Genomic DNA, 16,481 nt, shown 5'->3' with positions numbered 1-16,481 from the left:
AGCGATGGCATAGGCTGCAGCCCCTGCTGCAGTGGGTTGCCATGGGCTACCGTGTGTAGCCAGCAGCCAGCGTGAGTGGCCAGCAGCCGGTGTAAGTGGCCGTCCAGAAGCCGGTGATCAGCTGCCTCACCCGGGAAGAGTGCAATGATGGTGCCAACTTGAGCCAGTGAAGCAACATCCCCCACAACTAGATTGAAGAACAAAACGACAGCAACTTGTCTGTTCCCCTCCCCCAATTCCCTAATTTAAAAAAAAACAGTTTAAACTTTGACAAAAACAAACAAAAAACCCCCCAGAAATTCTACATTTTCTAAATAATATATGTCAAGATTAATACAAAATGGTTGTGGAGTCAGTTTTTAATGAATTTTAACTATTTAATATTGAAAATACTGGACTTATTTGTCCAGAAATGGTATGGTTTTGAAATACCTGCTTGTTTACTATAATAGCTAAGTAGGGACTGAAACCAGCTTATTTTGTTTATATGATTAAGTGCTATAACAAATGACGTAATATATTTAGGTGCTAACTACTTTCACAATTTAAACGGAAGTATGGTCCTAGATAATTCTTAAGGTCCCTTCCAGGTCTAAATTTCTCCTTACTTTGCAATTTCCAAATGTACTTTATTACCTGAAGAATTGGTTAATGGTGTTTGGGATAAATATTTCTGAAAGCATTTCACCTTGAATACATTTTTACAGACATAGATTAAAATAAAATTATTTCCATTTGGGGAAAAATATACTAGATAGATTGTATCAAATCCATCATATAGGAGATATTTTGTCATTTACATATATTAAAATTATTTTTCCTTTATGGATATAATAGATATACATACAACAATTTTAGCAGGAAAATAATCTAAATATGCTTTGGTCTCACACTCATCATTGCCTCCTATAGTATATAACAGGTTATTTGAGAGAAAACATGAATCAAACAATTTTTCTGTTCAAGCTTTTATGTAGACTCACCCAGTATGCATAAGCTATTACATGTACTATTCTACCATCTTATTAAGTTTCTGTTACAGAAATGAGAGGGACTACTGATTATCTGAACTTACGGGCCTACAAGGAAAATCTGAATCTTAAGTAGAAATTAAGAAAATCCAAACTACATTTTAAACAAATCATCTGTTATTTGAGCATGAACTTTCCTGTGTGTGTGTGTGTGTGTGTGTGTGTGTGTGTGTGTGTGTGTGAATAGCCTTGAATTTAATTGTACATTATAATTGCACATCGTTCCTTTTGGAACTGCTATATTATTCCTCCAATTCTCTCTTTGTATTGCTCTTCATTTTTAGCCAACCTATCTTTCAGCAATACATTATTACTGATTCTTTAATTAAAATATTTTTTGTTTCTTCTTGAAAATGGTGAAATATCGTATGCCTCATTCTGAGCTGTTGGAGAGGTAGGGATTAGGGTTTTCATTTTGACTTTCTTGCATTGGAACAGAAAATCAACCCTAAATTCATCCAATAGCCTTTTCATTCTGCACGCAAGCAGAGACTTTCACAGGGAAAGAGCATTGCAATGACAATGGACCTGATGCAGAAACCAGCGCTTCCGATGAAGGTTAATGGACTGAATTGCAAGAATACCAGTGTACAGGCTGTAATTAAGAGTGTCTGATGAAAGCCTGCAGTATAATATGAAAACATCTGCTTGTGCACAGTAATGGTTGTCTTTCATTCTTTCTATGTAATTTTCTTCTGTTTGAACAGACCATTCATCAAAACCCAATATGCTCATTAATCTTGGGTTATATGAAAAATATAAGTGCATATTGAATTTCAATAAAGAAATTCCCTCCTTTTTAACCTTCTTTAAACAAAAGTCTGAACAAATGATGTGTTAGGTCTTAAACGTTGGTTAATGGTATTGTGCAATGGAAGTTATGCAAAGCTCAAATTTTTCTCTGATTTCTATTAAGTACCTATTTTAGTCAATTCTTTAACTAAATATAATTATTGAAGGTGTGGGTTAGTACCACCATAAATACAGCAGATGGACTGAACTGAATAAAGAAAGATATGACTCATAAACTCATGTCTTAGACTGATGTTACCAGTAGCATTATTCTAAATTATCATTAACAAGATGAGAACTGTTATGTAGCTGTGGCAGGCAGGATTCTAAGATGGCCCATAAGGTCACAGCTGTCTTGTGTAAATGTCCACTGTGGGCACCCCTCCTGGAGTGTGGGCATTACCTATGAACATGATGGAAAATCCCCCTGTGATTAGGTGACTAACCGGTAGACTTTGACTTCATCAAAATGGAGGTTATCTTGGACTATGTTTAATTACAGGAGGATGTTGGAGAAGACGGAGCATCAGGTGGGCTCCTGCTGGCCTGGAAGAAAGGGACACATGAGGTGGGAACTGACTCCAGGGGGCACATGGCAGCTGATGGTGGGCAGCCTGTGAAGAAAGATCTACTTCCAAGCTCATTCACGGTCTTGGCAGAATTCAGGTCGTTGCGGTTTTGTGACTGTTTTCTGTCTAGGGCTGAGCAGGGAACCATTCAGCTCATCTTGTCCATCGTGTCTATTCTCTACAGCCCATAAGGTCTACACATGTCCTTTTACCCCTTCTCTCTCTTTTCCACGATTCTAGAAACACTTCCACTCTCCATCAAAAACAAAACACTCTATACCCTCAACCTTGTCTCTGAGAGCTTTCCTAATGTTTGTGGTTGACACTTCAACCTCTTCTAAAGAGGAGGTTTTTATTTTTCCTCCTCCAACAGCCTCCAGAACAAGGGAACTGGAGATAGCAGGTGTCCTTTCTGGTTATCAGTGCTCCTTCAGAAAAAAATATTCACCCTCCTCTTTAAAACTCTCCAGGCTTGAATCAGATGCCATCAAAGTATATCACTCATGACACCTCATTGCTTCTGCCAACAACTGACAGCAAAAAACTTCACTTTGCTCCTGCCTTCATGTTATTCTCATTATTCTTACTTTTTTTTCTTAATTCTTAACAATGTCAATATACATGTAGAAATTTTCCCACACCACAACCTCTAAGGTCCACGCATTTCTCTCTGCCCACGATCTTGTTATCTCCTCTGCCTCAACAATTCACCTGGTCTCAGGGTCATACTCTAGTACACACGTTATAATAATTGCAAACATATCTCATTTTACTGCCATACTTTTTCATGATCATTCAACTACTTTCCAGGTGACAACTTTTGTAATATTAACAACCCTTCAAATCTACCAGGACCCACAATCTATTTCTTCTTCATGCTTTCTCTTCCTTTCTTACCCACTTTACATTTCATGATCAACCATTATAACCTCACTTATATACTGTCAAAATCACTCCATTCTCTTGCAGAGCTGTACTCCTTTGCCAAATTACAACATTGCCAAAATTAACCATTTGTCTACTCTTCACTTACACTATGGAGCCTGAAAGTCACTGAAGAAAAATACCAAATCTCGATGACTGCTCTCACGTCCAATAGAGGGCTATGACCTCAGGGGGCCTGCAGCACAGCTCAGGTGCCATAATTTGTTTCTCGAGCTCAGGCTTGTGCCTTTCTCCAAGAAAACAAATTCATCCTTTCTATTCTCACATCAACCCTTCAACTCTTTCTCTCTCATCCTCACTCCCAGATGATGATCTTTCTTCTTATTTTAATGAAAATCTTGAATCAATCATAATAGAATTTCCTCAGGTATCCATCACACATTGACCCAGATCTTCTAGAATCTGCACCTGTGTCTTCTTCCTTGTATCCCTCTACAAAGGGTAAACTAACATTTTCTACCTAAAACAATGCATCTCAGCATATCTCCTCCTCCCAAATGAAGGATATAAATACAGTCATTCTTCCCATTACAATATTCATCATTGACATGTCACTCTTCAGTATATGTTTTATTCTTTTATCTCTCCTGCTTAGACACACTCACACACACACACAATCTTACTCTCATTTCGCAAACTGGCTATCACCTCATATTGCTTTTCCAATTGCAACAAAGGCCCTTACAGAAACTTATCTTTATCATTCCCAATCCTTCTCCCATTCCCCATTCTGTCTTCAACTCAGTAAAACCCAACTTCACCTCCAGATCTAATAAAGCTGCCCTAAGCTCGCTCATGATCTTCAATATGTACTCTATACTCAGTATGTCTTCTTCTTTCTTCTTTTACATCTGCACTTGCTCCTCAGTTGTCCAGTGCCATCACTTCAATGCCTATTGGAGGCTAACAACTCCCCACATTACTCTTGTGAATTCTAAACTTACATGCCCACTACCTACAGATATCTCAAATTTAACGTGCCTGAGATCTACTTTTTCCTTTAAAGTTATCGCACCTGTAATCCATCTCCATGGACTGTAGTGCCATCCTGTCAGGTGCTTAGACCAAACACACAGGAATTATCACTGACTCGTCTGTTTGCAATTCTTCACTAGCCTACAAATCCTTATAGGTTGACCATATGACCAGGAGGGCCTGGGACTGAGGTGCTTACTGAACAAAAGGATGTTCAGAGCGAAAACGAGACTAACACACAAGGTGAGACAGTTCTTCTCTCAAGAGGACTGGGTCCCCATTGCTTCTCTCAGGCCATTTGTCACAACTCTCTCCCTCACCACACTCCAGCATCACGGGGCTCCTTGCTTTCTCTGAAGCGTGTACATATATCTGCACCTGCTGCTCTACTTCCAGGAATATTATTTTAAATGGCTGACACCCTCCTTTCCTTCAAGTCCCTTCTCACGGTACCACTCCCCCCCTCATCACACTGAACCTGCCTTATTGTCTCGGGCATGGAACATAAGCAACAGGCATAATCAAAAGTGGTTTGGAAGAAAACATTATAACAACTTTTGTTATCTAATGTGCAAAGCAAAAAATTATCCCTATTTTCTTGCGCATATATAGATATCTAAAGAAAACTAGTTACACACTATAGAAGCGACCTCTGCATCACAGGTTTCATATAGTTATGCTCATGATTCGGCATGCTTTAAAATGTTCCATCAGCATCTCCTAGCTCTTCTTCCAAACTAATGACATCTATTCTGCAAGTTTCTATGAGGGCTATCTCTTGATCTAACTAGATGGTTTCCATGGATATTTAAGAAAACAAGTCAGAAAAATTTTAAGTGGCAATTAAATTCAACAAGTGTTAGTAACAAGAATTCACAAAAGCAAACGGAAGTGACAGCAACATAAAAAGCCATGGAGAAGTGTAAGCATATGACAACAATGATAAAAATGCCATAGTGCCGCCTACACAGGAATGAGAGTAAGATTTTAACGGGTTTCCCAATTCCAAAGGTGTTAAACCTTGAAAACCGATATCCTAGAATCACTGAAACCTTGTATGTAGGAAACAACCTCTGTGGTCAATAATTTTTGATAAGTTTGAATTAAATTACATTATCTGGCTAATCAGCTAGAAAAGTCCTCCTATCATTTCACACATTGATTCATGTTGTGAAGCTGCATAAGAGGAATTCATTTTGTTGATTTTCACAAATGTGTCTGTCTAGGGAGCCCTGCGTCATTCTCCACACCCTGTTTCTTTATTTTTTAGACCCAATGAGTGATGAGCTGTCTAAGGAAAGTTCTTACATCACTGTCCTTCTAGAATGTTAAAGGCATGCATACAGAAATATCACCATTCTCTCATTTCTCTTGTCTCTTCAAGTCACAGACTCTCAACATACTAGTCAGAGAGTGAGGTAATAAGAGGAAAAAATTAAAAGGAAATCCACTCCTAAGGGTTTTATTGTTCCACCTGGAGCACGCACACTAATTCTCAGAGATTCTCCTGCCTCAACTTTAAAATTATTAACGAAAGCTTCTTGGGAGAGGAGCCTTAATTGTGAGCATGTGAAGAGAAACAAACACGCCACTGATCCAGGATTGCTTTGGCCATCCATGCTTTTCCAGCTGCTGGGAACATCAAAGATTTTTGAAGAGTACTCCTGGCTGAGGAAGGTAAATTCAAGAGAGGTCAATTCATCTCCATGTCCAGGACACGAGTATTCTCTTTCTTGGCAGGGGATATTGGTTTTCTTAATCAGAATGTATTTTATTGAATAAATAAAGCCTACTAAATGCCACAGGAAAAAGGAAACTAAATGGATATTTTCTTCTTGTCACACACACACACACACACACACACACACACACACACACACACACAAACAAAAGATTCAAAGCTGGAAAGAGTAGTATCAGTGTGCCACCAAGGTCTAAAGAGAGACAGCCAAGAGGCACTAGATGTCCCCCCTCAGGATGGAAGGGTGGCAGGGTCATCACATGCCCAGATGCCCCATCATGGAGAAGACAGGAGTTCAAGAAGACACAGCATGAACAGTGCTATGGTGACTTTGGTGACACATGACTTCACATCCCTTCCCACTTCCCCTGGAGGCTGCCCACCCTCTGGACGACTATGTACCCACGCCAATTGCCCCAGGGCCAGCCCCTGGGAACTGCGGACAGCCCCTGAGTCTAAATTATTCAAATTAGCCAATCTGCAAAGAGCTCAGGAAACCTCACTAACCCCCCTTGCTTGTCACACATCAGCTGTCCCTTCCAGCTCCCACTTTTGACCCTGACCCAGTGACAGCCCCTGTGTGGCCCGTGTGGCGGCTTTTCCTTGCTTAGAGCTGCAACAAAAAATTCTGCCTTTCCTTTGTTAAGTGTCAATATTTGTGTCCCACCCTCCAAAGAACTTTGAAATCTGATAAAATACCCCCACTGCCTCTCATCAGAGAGATGGACGTCGGAGATACTGTGATTGTTTGAAAGCCAGGCCACTCACTTCCAAATGGATTATAATTCAATGAATGAATCTCTCGGTCAGCCTCCTGGGATGTGGGCATTTGGAAAGAAGCTCTGGGAGCTATGACATGGTAGAAAGAAGGGGACACGACAGGGCAGCTGCCAGTCCCATAGTTTGGTCAGGCAAGGGGGATATTTCCTACAGTTTAGCGGGGAATTAGCTAGTATGGTTAACAGTATGCCCCCCCCCAACCCTGAATGTGAGCTATCAGATAAGAGAACCCCAACAGAAGATGGCTGTCAAGAAGACCAAAGGGGCAGGTGCTGGGCAGGGGGCTGGTGAGCAAACACGTGCCCCATGTCAGGGGATGGTGCAAAGGAGAGGCCATGGCTGCCCGCCCCACAGAACTGTGCTTTCCATCTGAGAGCCGGGGAGTGCTCAGCATCACCAACGAAACAAAGGACTTTCTGCTTGTGTGTGTGTGTGTGTGTGTTTTCCTTCCACAGAGATTGAATGGAGCTCCCGGGAAAATGTATGTTGAAGTACTAATCTCTGAAGCTCAGAATGAGACCTTATTGGGAAACACGGGTGCTTTAAGTATAAGCAGTTGAGATGAGGTCACACTGGAGTAGGGGAGCCCTTCTGCAATCTGACAGGTGACTGTGTAAGAAGACACAGACACAGGGACAAGGTCCTGTGAAGAGAGGAGCAGGGATTGGGGCAATGCTGCCACAAGTCAAGAATGACAGGGTTGCTGGTTGTCACCAGAAACTAGGAGAAAGCACGGAGCGATTCTCCTCCAGGGCCCTCAGGAGAAAAACCCCACAGACAACTTTACTTTACAGTTATGTATACTGATCTTCATAGCACCTAATAAACTCTCTTAGTCATTCATCTCGTATGTATAATATAATATAATGTAATATAATATAATATAATAATATAATCATAATGCACTATGTATAATATAGCTTGTATACTATATAATTATATATTATGTAGAAATATTAAACATCTGTAAGTGTTTATATTCTATATTCATTTAATATTATACCCTGCTTGTATATACAATAAAACCTTGGATTGCGAGTAAAGTGGTTTGCGAGTGTTCCGCAAGATGAGAAAACATTTCTAATACATTTTAATGTGGTCAATGAGGGATGTCTTGCAATGCGAGTAGTTTGTTTCTGGAACAAATTATGCTCGCAAACCAAGGCATTACTGTATAGTCATACACACATACATCCAGCCGCCACCATAATTTGTGAGAATAAGTATTATAATAAATCTGCTGCTTTAAGCCACCCTGTGTGTGGTACTCTGTTCCGAAACTTAGGGAACTAAGATGTCCTCCAGATGTTTCCTTTCCCACTCCCATCTCTGAGAGTGTGAAGGAAGAGAAGTGAAATCAGGCACGCCCGCCTCTAAGACCTGGGGGGCCATCCGGCTGGTATGTGAGCAGAGAAGACTGGAGCTAGATTGCATATGCAATGAAAATTTTAAATTGGAATAGCTTGAACTAGATAGTCTCCACTCTGTATTTTACATCCCTATGTTAATTTTCACTGCAAAGTATCTGCTTTAATGAGATAACCTTCAAATAGCATTAGTGGATTAAAGGGAAAATTAAGCAGACTTTTAGTTGCAGTTATTAAGAGAAAAATAAAATTACTTTGCATATATCAACAAGTTCAGGGTGATCAGAAAAACCGTCACATGGACTCCACTGGATCTGAAGGGGCTTTTTAACATTATTATTATCAGCTCCTTCATTTCAGAGCAGTGCTGAGATGTGTCATAATCTTACCTCAATGACTTTTAAGTATAATTGTAAAAGAAAAGAAATAAAGACACTACATTCCATTAACAATTAATAAAATGTATACATTTTGGGGGTTTATATTCTATATCAGTCAGAAAAATTACATGAAACTATTGTGTTTCTGGCTTTCAGTCACATCATCTCTTATTTTCCCTTGTCCTTTTTGAGGCAAAATTCTTCATATGACTCTACTACCCTCCGCAAATAAACTGCACATCCTATCAACTGCATATTCTGTTCAGCAACATCAAAACTAACCAGTAGTAGAACTTAACCTCCTCTGAAAGCTGCTCAGTAACCATTTACTGCTAATTAACTATGATTCTCAAGAGATACATCAAAGTTTCAACAGCCTACACAGGCCTCTTGGAAGACTCTAATCTTTAGAAACAAAATACACTGTGGTTATTTATTCAATTATACCGGCTGTATACAGAACATATGTGTGTGTATATATATACATGCAGGGTATAACATTAAAAGGATACATAGTACAAATATTTATACATGTTTTCTCTTTCTATGTAATATATAATACCTATTATTATAGTATATAGCATACATGCTATATTATACATGCTATGTTATACATAATATATTATGATTATATCATATCATATCATACTAGATGAATAAGACAATATGTTACGGGCTGTTGAAGATCAATATAAATAACCGTATAAAGTATTTTAACTATAGGAGGAACCAGATAATTCCTATAATTACACATGTGACTGATCTGTGACTGCTAATTAAAAATATCACTTTCAACTACAAGTATTTAACTAACCAATAAACTACTCCGGAGTGAGTTAAGAAATAAAATAGCAGAATTTTACTTTATTTTTCCTGATAAAGCTGAGTTGGAGAATAAAATGAACATGGCGAAGCTACTTCCTCCACTACTCCCTGTCCCCACTCCATGTCTAGACCTTAAGATCTTTTGGACTGGCAAACTGAAACTTTTTAAAAGAAATACCTCTCAACCCATTCAATTCAGAGGAAACTAAGAAGTGAAATCCACTTAGGAGCAATAGTTTTTAGGGTTCTCTGTAACAGAATCAGAAAACAGTGAACAAGTTGCCACTCCTTGTAATCATATATATAGTCCTAGCCTTGGGCAGCCATTGAAATCATTTAAGATTTAACCACTACATTATTTAACCATCTTCGAGATGTCACATTTCAGCAGCAGGGGACCCTTACTCTCATTAAGAGTGCCTGAGATGTAGTAAGTGCTCAATAAACACTACTGAGGAATTGTGCAACAAGGATAAAGACATAAAGAAGCACTTGGGAAGACCAGATTTGAATCAGCCCTGCAAACCCTCTACAAGGGCCTTCAGGAGCCCCCAAATCCGCAACCGAGTGAGGGTCTCGCCAGCTTCAGGACAGCCAAGAACAATGAATTGACGTATGAGTGGGATTTTGGTAACTGGAAACTACGCTGTAAGGCTAACTCAAGCAGAGAACTAGCATAAGCAACGTGTATCAGCAGGACAGCTGGAACTGACAGCACAGCCGAGGAAGTAATGGGACGCAAGTTTAAGAAAACGGGCTAAACTGCTTTATGGAAGGATTTGAATGTCAGCTGAGAAATTCTAATTGAATTTGTAAATCATTTCATTTACATATTAAACTGCATAGAATTTAATTATTCTACAATTAATAATAATCACATGATTTACTAATTTCTTCTAGGCACTGTGATTTAGTTTAATGTTGCCACTTCATAGGAGAAACAAGTTAGTATTCGAGGTTACTTCTTTTGAACCAATATCTCCCCTTTCAACCTAAACCGTTTCAAAGATCTTCATTACTACAGGGAAGGTGAGACCTGTAGTGTTCAGAGGTGATTCCACACAGTTCAGGTTCTGGTTTGCCAACAAAAGGCATTAATGCCAGATTAGTAAGGTGGCAAAAAATGGGAAAAGGCCGTTATTTTTCGGAGGCAGTTCTGACCAGGCGCGTCAGCTTCCTGGGGAGCTGCCCCGTTCCACCCATTGCTGTTACTTAATGGGACAGGTGGACCTTCCCCCGGACACTTTGGAATTGCAGCAGCTCCCCAGTGAGCTGGTTTGGACCACCTGCTCCTAAGCCCCTGGTTGACGTGGGAGGGAGGGATTTCCTGAACTTTGACCTCTCAGTCATCCAACCTGTGTTCCTCCCAAAGTCCTGTTTAATCCCATTCTTGACCACAGCCTGACAGATAATACCACAGTTAGACAAAAACTAAGAGGACCAAATCACTATCAAGCTGATATTCTAGGATTACATTTATTTCTGAACAAAGTAAAACATTTTTGTTTACTATATTATAAACCACATACCACTATTTTCTTTTTGATATGTTCTTCAAATAAGGTGACACTCCCAACTTTTCTAAGTATAAATACTTGAAGACAATAGAACTTTCTGTATTTCTTCCTAACATTCAGTTCTTGAAAACTCAACCTTCACATAGTCAGCATTTCTGTTAAATCTCTGCTAAATTCACTTGATATCATCAAAAGTAATATGTAAAAGAATGTATGTACGGTATGGAATCAAACTGGGTGACTAGCAAATGAGAAAATGATGATTAATGTAATACATCTTCAAAGCTTTCCCTAAAATTATCTGATGGATCAAATCGCATTATTTTAGCTGTTATACTCTTGCCTGATGAGCACACATCCTAATTCATGATCATAAACTTACACTGTGGAAAACATGTGTTAAAATGTTCTAGAACAATTATCAGTGTTTTCATATTTGAATGGCACCATACTCTACTTATCAATTTACCTAAAATTACATAATTGGTCCTCCTTTGCAATTGTGTGAATGATTCTCAAAACGTAAACTTGGAACATTCAGTACATCACATCATTACATTTTTCTTGAACTTGGTTTTCCCTTTGGAGTTGAGGCATGTTCCCATAATTCACTTCCTACAAAGAGTCACCTCTTCTTTCTCTCCCTCCTCCACCTCCTCCACTTCCTTTCTCCTCCTCCCTCGTCCAACTTTGTCTCTCCTCCTTCCCTCCCTCCCTATCTCCTTCCTTCCTTCCCTCCTTCCTTCCTTCCTTCCTCTCTCCCTCCCTCCCTCTCTTTTGGTCAAAACAGTGACTGGCTTCTAGAGATAGGTTTATTATCACCCATTATGAAAATGTGAAATGATCTCTGTCTGCATGCAACAAAGTAACTGTTTACCTTCTAGCTCTGGTTCCAAATGCTTGCTTGTCAGTACTTACTCACAGGAGTTTATAGAACTATTGAACAGTTCATTATTTGGTTAAGTAAAATTTTACCAATCACAAACATACAAAAGGTTAACTTTTACTTTCTTTGGTAAAGCTGTCTACTTTTATTCCACATTAGTTTTACCTCCTATGAAATGTTAAATTGAGCCCATTAACTTCAGTTACTGAGTATTTAATATAGTAATATGACAATGATTAATGCTGAGAATAAGAGGATACATTTATAACTGTCGGTTCTTCTGCTGCTCTTTAAATGTTTTTTATATTTCTTTGTTGACATGGTGAAACAAATAAATACTTAGTACTATAAATAAGATAGCAGCAAGCAGGAAATACATATATTTCCTGCTCACTGAAACCAGAGTGTATTCTAAAGTGTAAATATGACCATGTTACTTCTTGTGTCAAAATCCATCACTGGCTGCCTACCTTTCAGGATAAACTTAAAGGTAGAGGCTCCACCTGCGGCTTTGTCTTCCCCTCCTGCCTCTTGACCCTTTTCAATAAACCATATGTCCTGAGCTGTCTTCTTAGTTGAAGAAAGGAGACACCCTTCAAATTACTTTAAGCAGGAAAGAAAACTACTTTTAAGCCCCCAAATATGCACAAATGGTGTTAGAGAAACAATATGGAAAAAGCGAACAAAAATCCTTCTTACTATTTACAAAAAAAGAAAAAAAAAACTCAAAATAGATCAGTGATCTAAATAAAACTCTAAAACTTCTTGAGGAAAATACAAGGAAAAACCATTGCACCTGGACGTAGGCCAAATGTCTTATATGGGACACAAAAACGCAAGCAATGAAAGAAAAAGATTGACAAACATGACAATCAAAATTTCGCACAAAGTCAGTGAAACAAAACTGTAAAGACAGGAGACAGAATGGGAGAAAATATTTGTCCAAACATGTATCTGGCAAAGGTTTTGTATCTTAAATACAGAAACAATTCTTGGAACTCAATTAAAAGATAAGCAATCTGATTTTAAAAAATGTGTAAAGATTTAAGTGGCACTTCATATATACTATGTATATACATATATATACACATATATATGTATATGTATATATATATATATATGTGTGTGTATATATATATGTATATATATATGTGGGTGTATATATATGTGTGTGTATATATATATATGTGTCTATATATATATATATATATATATATATATATAAAATGCGTAAGCACATGCAAAGATACTCAACATCATTAATGGTACAGAAATGTAGACGATAAACCACAAAGATATACCATCACGTCCCCAATCTAACTAGCTAAAATTAAGAAACATGTTATTGGGCCGGCTGAGAAACATGTTATTGGTTAAGAGCTTGCTCAAGAGTTTGAGCTCTGCACAACAGCGGTTCGAGTCCCTGCCAGAGCTGAGCAGCCGCTGAGCTCTTAAGGTGGCAGGATGACTCAGATAAAAAAAAAAAAAAAGAAACGTGTTATTACTGAGCGTTACTGAAGGTATAGAACATGGGATCCCTTCTTCATTGTTGGTGGGAATGCAATATGGCACAGTCAATTGGGGAAAGTCATTTGGCAGTTTTTTTATAAAGTTAAAAATACACTTATAAACAATCAGGGATTCAACTCCCAGACATTTACCTAAGACATAGAAAAAGTTACATCCACACAAACCTTATAACCACACAAAGTTTATTTGCCATACAATGGAAGAATCTCTGCTTTACATCCAGTTGTCAGTGAAAGCCACCTGAAAAATACTTTTAACCTGGTTGGCAGGACGAAGCAACTCATGCAAAGGCTGGAGGAAAGTGTTGGATTCTAAAGAATTAGCTACAACAAAGGTTTGCAGATGGGCGCAAGCTTGGCCAGAAAGAAGGTGGGCGCTTTTAGAGAACACGCTGAGATGATTACAACAGGCGGTGGTGGAGAGAAGTGAAGAAGCCACATCCAAGAGGACCATGGAGCCCTGATGACGTCACTCACGTATGCTTTGATAAAAGTAGTTACTCCCATATAGAAAAGCAAGCACATTTTAAAGTAACAGAACGGAAAAATAACTTTCTAGCTTTTTTCTAAAATACCTAGGTTGATCGAATGATGTCTTTCCCTAGGAAAGCCTCTATGCTGAGAAAAACTTCAATAGATCTATTGTTAGATTTTCTCTTCAATAAAAATTGTAAGTGAATTCAGCAATTTCCTTAAACCATTCAAAAAAGTATTTCCATTGTGTTGTGAAATGGCTTGGAATGGTGAATAAACCATGATAGTCATGTTATGGAAGGTTGAGGAAAGATGAATATATATTTAAGCACAAAAGAGGGAAAAAGAAACTGAATGGGCAGAAAAGCGTAAGTGACATCTGAAATCTACAAACGACATTTTTCTAGAGACCATAAATCATTCATTTGATTCTGAAGGTTTAATATAGGAAGCTGGTTGACACACATACGATGACTTGACACAAGATTTTCTCTGTCTAGCTGCAGTAGCTCTTTCAAAGAACTACATACTTAAACAAACTCAGAAATTACACTTAATATTTTCAAATCACTGTAAACTGATACATTAAAATAACTTAAGGCACACGTGACGTTGGAGAAGTGCATCACACGTACGAGTTTCAGCGCCTACGCGTCTCTTGTAACCATAAAAGTGCAAGATCTTCTTCACACCCCAAGCTTAGGGTCAGAACACCTCATTCCACAAATGAGCTGTGCAAGATATATGACGTGTTTTCTTTGTTCTAAAACACACTTAATTTCTGTTTTGAATCCCCAAATGTCACCTCTGGTGGGTGAAACTGGAGGACATTCCGCTAGGAAAATAAGTCAATCCCAGAAGGACAAATATTGGGTGATTCTACTAACATAGTCAAACTCATAGAAACAGAGAAGAACGGTGGTTGCCAGGGGTTGCGGGGGCGGGGAAGGTGGACAAATGAGGAGTTAGTGTTCGACAGGCCTAAAAATTAAATTACGCAAAAAATAAAAAACAGACTGGAGGTGCATAGTGGTGACAGTTGAACGATGTGAATGTACTTAATGCCACTGAACTGTACTGTACACGTAAAATAGTTACAATGGTAAACTTTATGCTATGTGCCTTACCCAGTTTTTCCCCGGGGAGTTTACAAGAGGTTAAATAAACATCCCAAGCTTACAGAGCTCTGAAATGCTACAGTGTGAAACTATGAAAGGTGTTTTGTCACTTCAAATTACGTCGCGATTTCTGGGATTATAAGTTAATTGGAAACAACCCAATGTAAAATTACTTGAAGCAAATTGAGGTGAAGCCACATTTACCAACAGGCAGAGTCAGCTCATCATGTTACGGACACTTTTCTTTCCAGTATAAATAATGAATGCACGCTAAGGATCATCACCTCCCCATAGCCTGTAAATCCTGATGAAAGGACAGAGTTGTCACTTTGATCTGAACAGAAGGCAGAAATGTCAGGTTGTTCAGCACCCATCCCCTCATTGGCTAAAATGTCAACTCTTCTGTGGAGGCAATACATTCATTACCTCCATAATCCACAGATTAGATGGAACCTAAAATAGTCCTTGAGCTGGGGTAATTAAATGCTTCCTTAGAAATACATCATATAAATTTATGATGCTAATAATTATCTCTTTTTAATATGCACCATGAGCAAATGAAGCCCTTAAAGGAGGAGGGATTTCTTTAAAAGCATACAGTATTTTCAGGGTTTTTATTCAGTAATACAAATGTTGGCATTTTGACACGATATGTTTTTTTTTCCCCCTAGAGGGAGGCAGAAAAGTATCTGTTTGTGTGTCTTACATTAAAGAGATAAATCTAATTAGCATTGGATTAAACTGTCATATCAGCATTAGCCATGTATGTGTTTGCAATTTAATTAAATATAACTAAAGGATCCAATCATCAAATTTGCCACATAATATGCGCATCATTCTGCTGAAGGGGAGGGCTTAAAAATACCAATCCCAGAAATCCTGGGTCTTGCCTCACAGTAGAAACTAACTTGATTTCACACAGTGTCCAAGACCCACAGTCTCCATAACTAGTGCGAATTATATTTTGCAACCTAATCCTAGCAACATTTTAAACATGACTCAGGAAATAGTTAACACATTTTTGGATGTACTTTGAATGTATAATTTACAAAGTCTCCAGCTACATCAAAAAATTATTCTTCAGTCATTCAGCAGGTGAACAAAACTTACGCAGATATATTTAGTACTTAGTGCTGGAATTTTAAGGGGGAAAATAGTGTGTAGACATGTGTTTCTAGGAGCTGCTGTTATCTTACAGCTCTCGTAGGATATCTCCTTGACATTGGATTTCAAAGCAAGGAACTGACAGTGATTAGACAGAGCAAGATTTGGAACAGGTAGGAAAAGTGGCATCTGGCATTGGCCAGGAAATGGCTTCAGACAAGTCATTTTACCTGGCTTCTCCACACATTCCATGAGGAAATTAAGCAAAGATACTTTCCTAGAAAGAATCTAATTCCGAAATTTGTGGTGAAATGAGCCCAAAAGAGTTACTAGTTTAATACTCATCAAATAGACCTACCATTGTGTGTTGTTTTTTTTTAAAGTAACTGTTTCTTTAGCATGTGGTTTAACACAAGTGTCTCACGGTTACTTTGAATTTGAAATATAG

The sequence above is a fragment of the Hipposideros armiger genome, unplaced genomic scaffold (assembly GCF_001890085.2).
Source record: "Hipposideros armiger isolate ML-2016 unplaced genomic scaffold, ASM189008v1 scaffold_398, whole genome shotgun sequence".
NCBI lineage: Eukaryota > Metazoa > Chordata > Mammalia > Chiroptera > Hipposideridae > Hipposideros > Hipposideros armiger.
Note: the sequence above shows the minus strand (reverse complement) of the source record.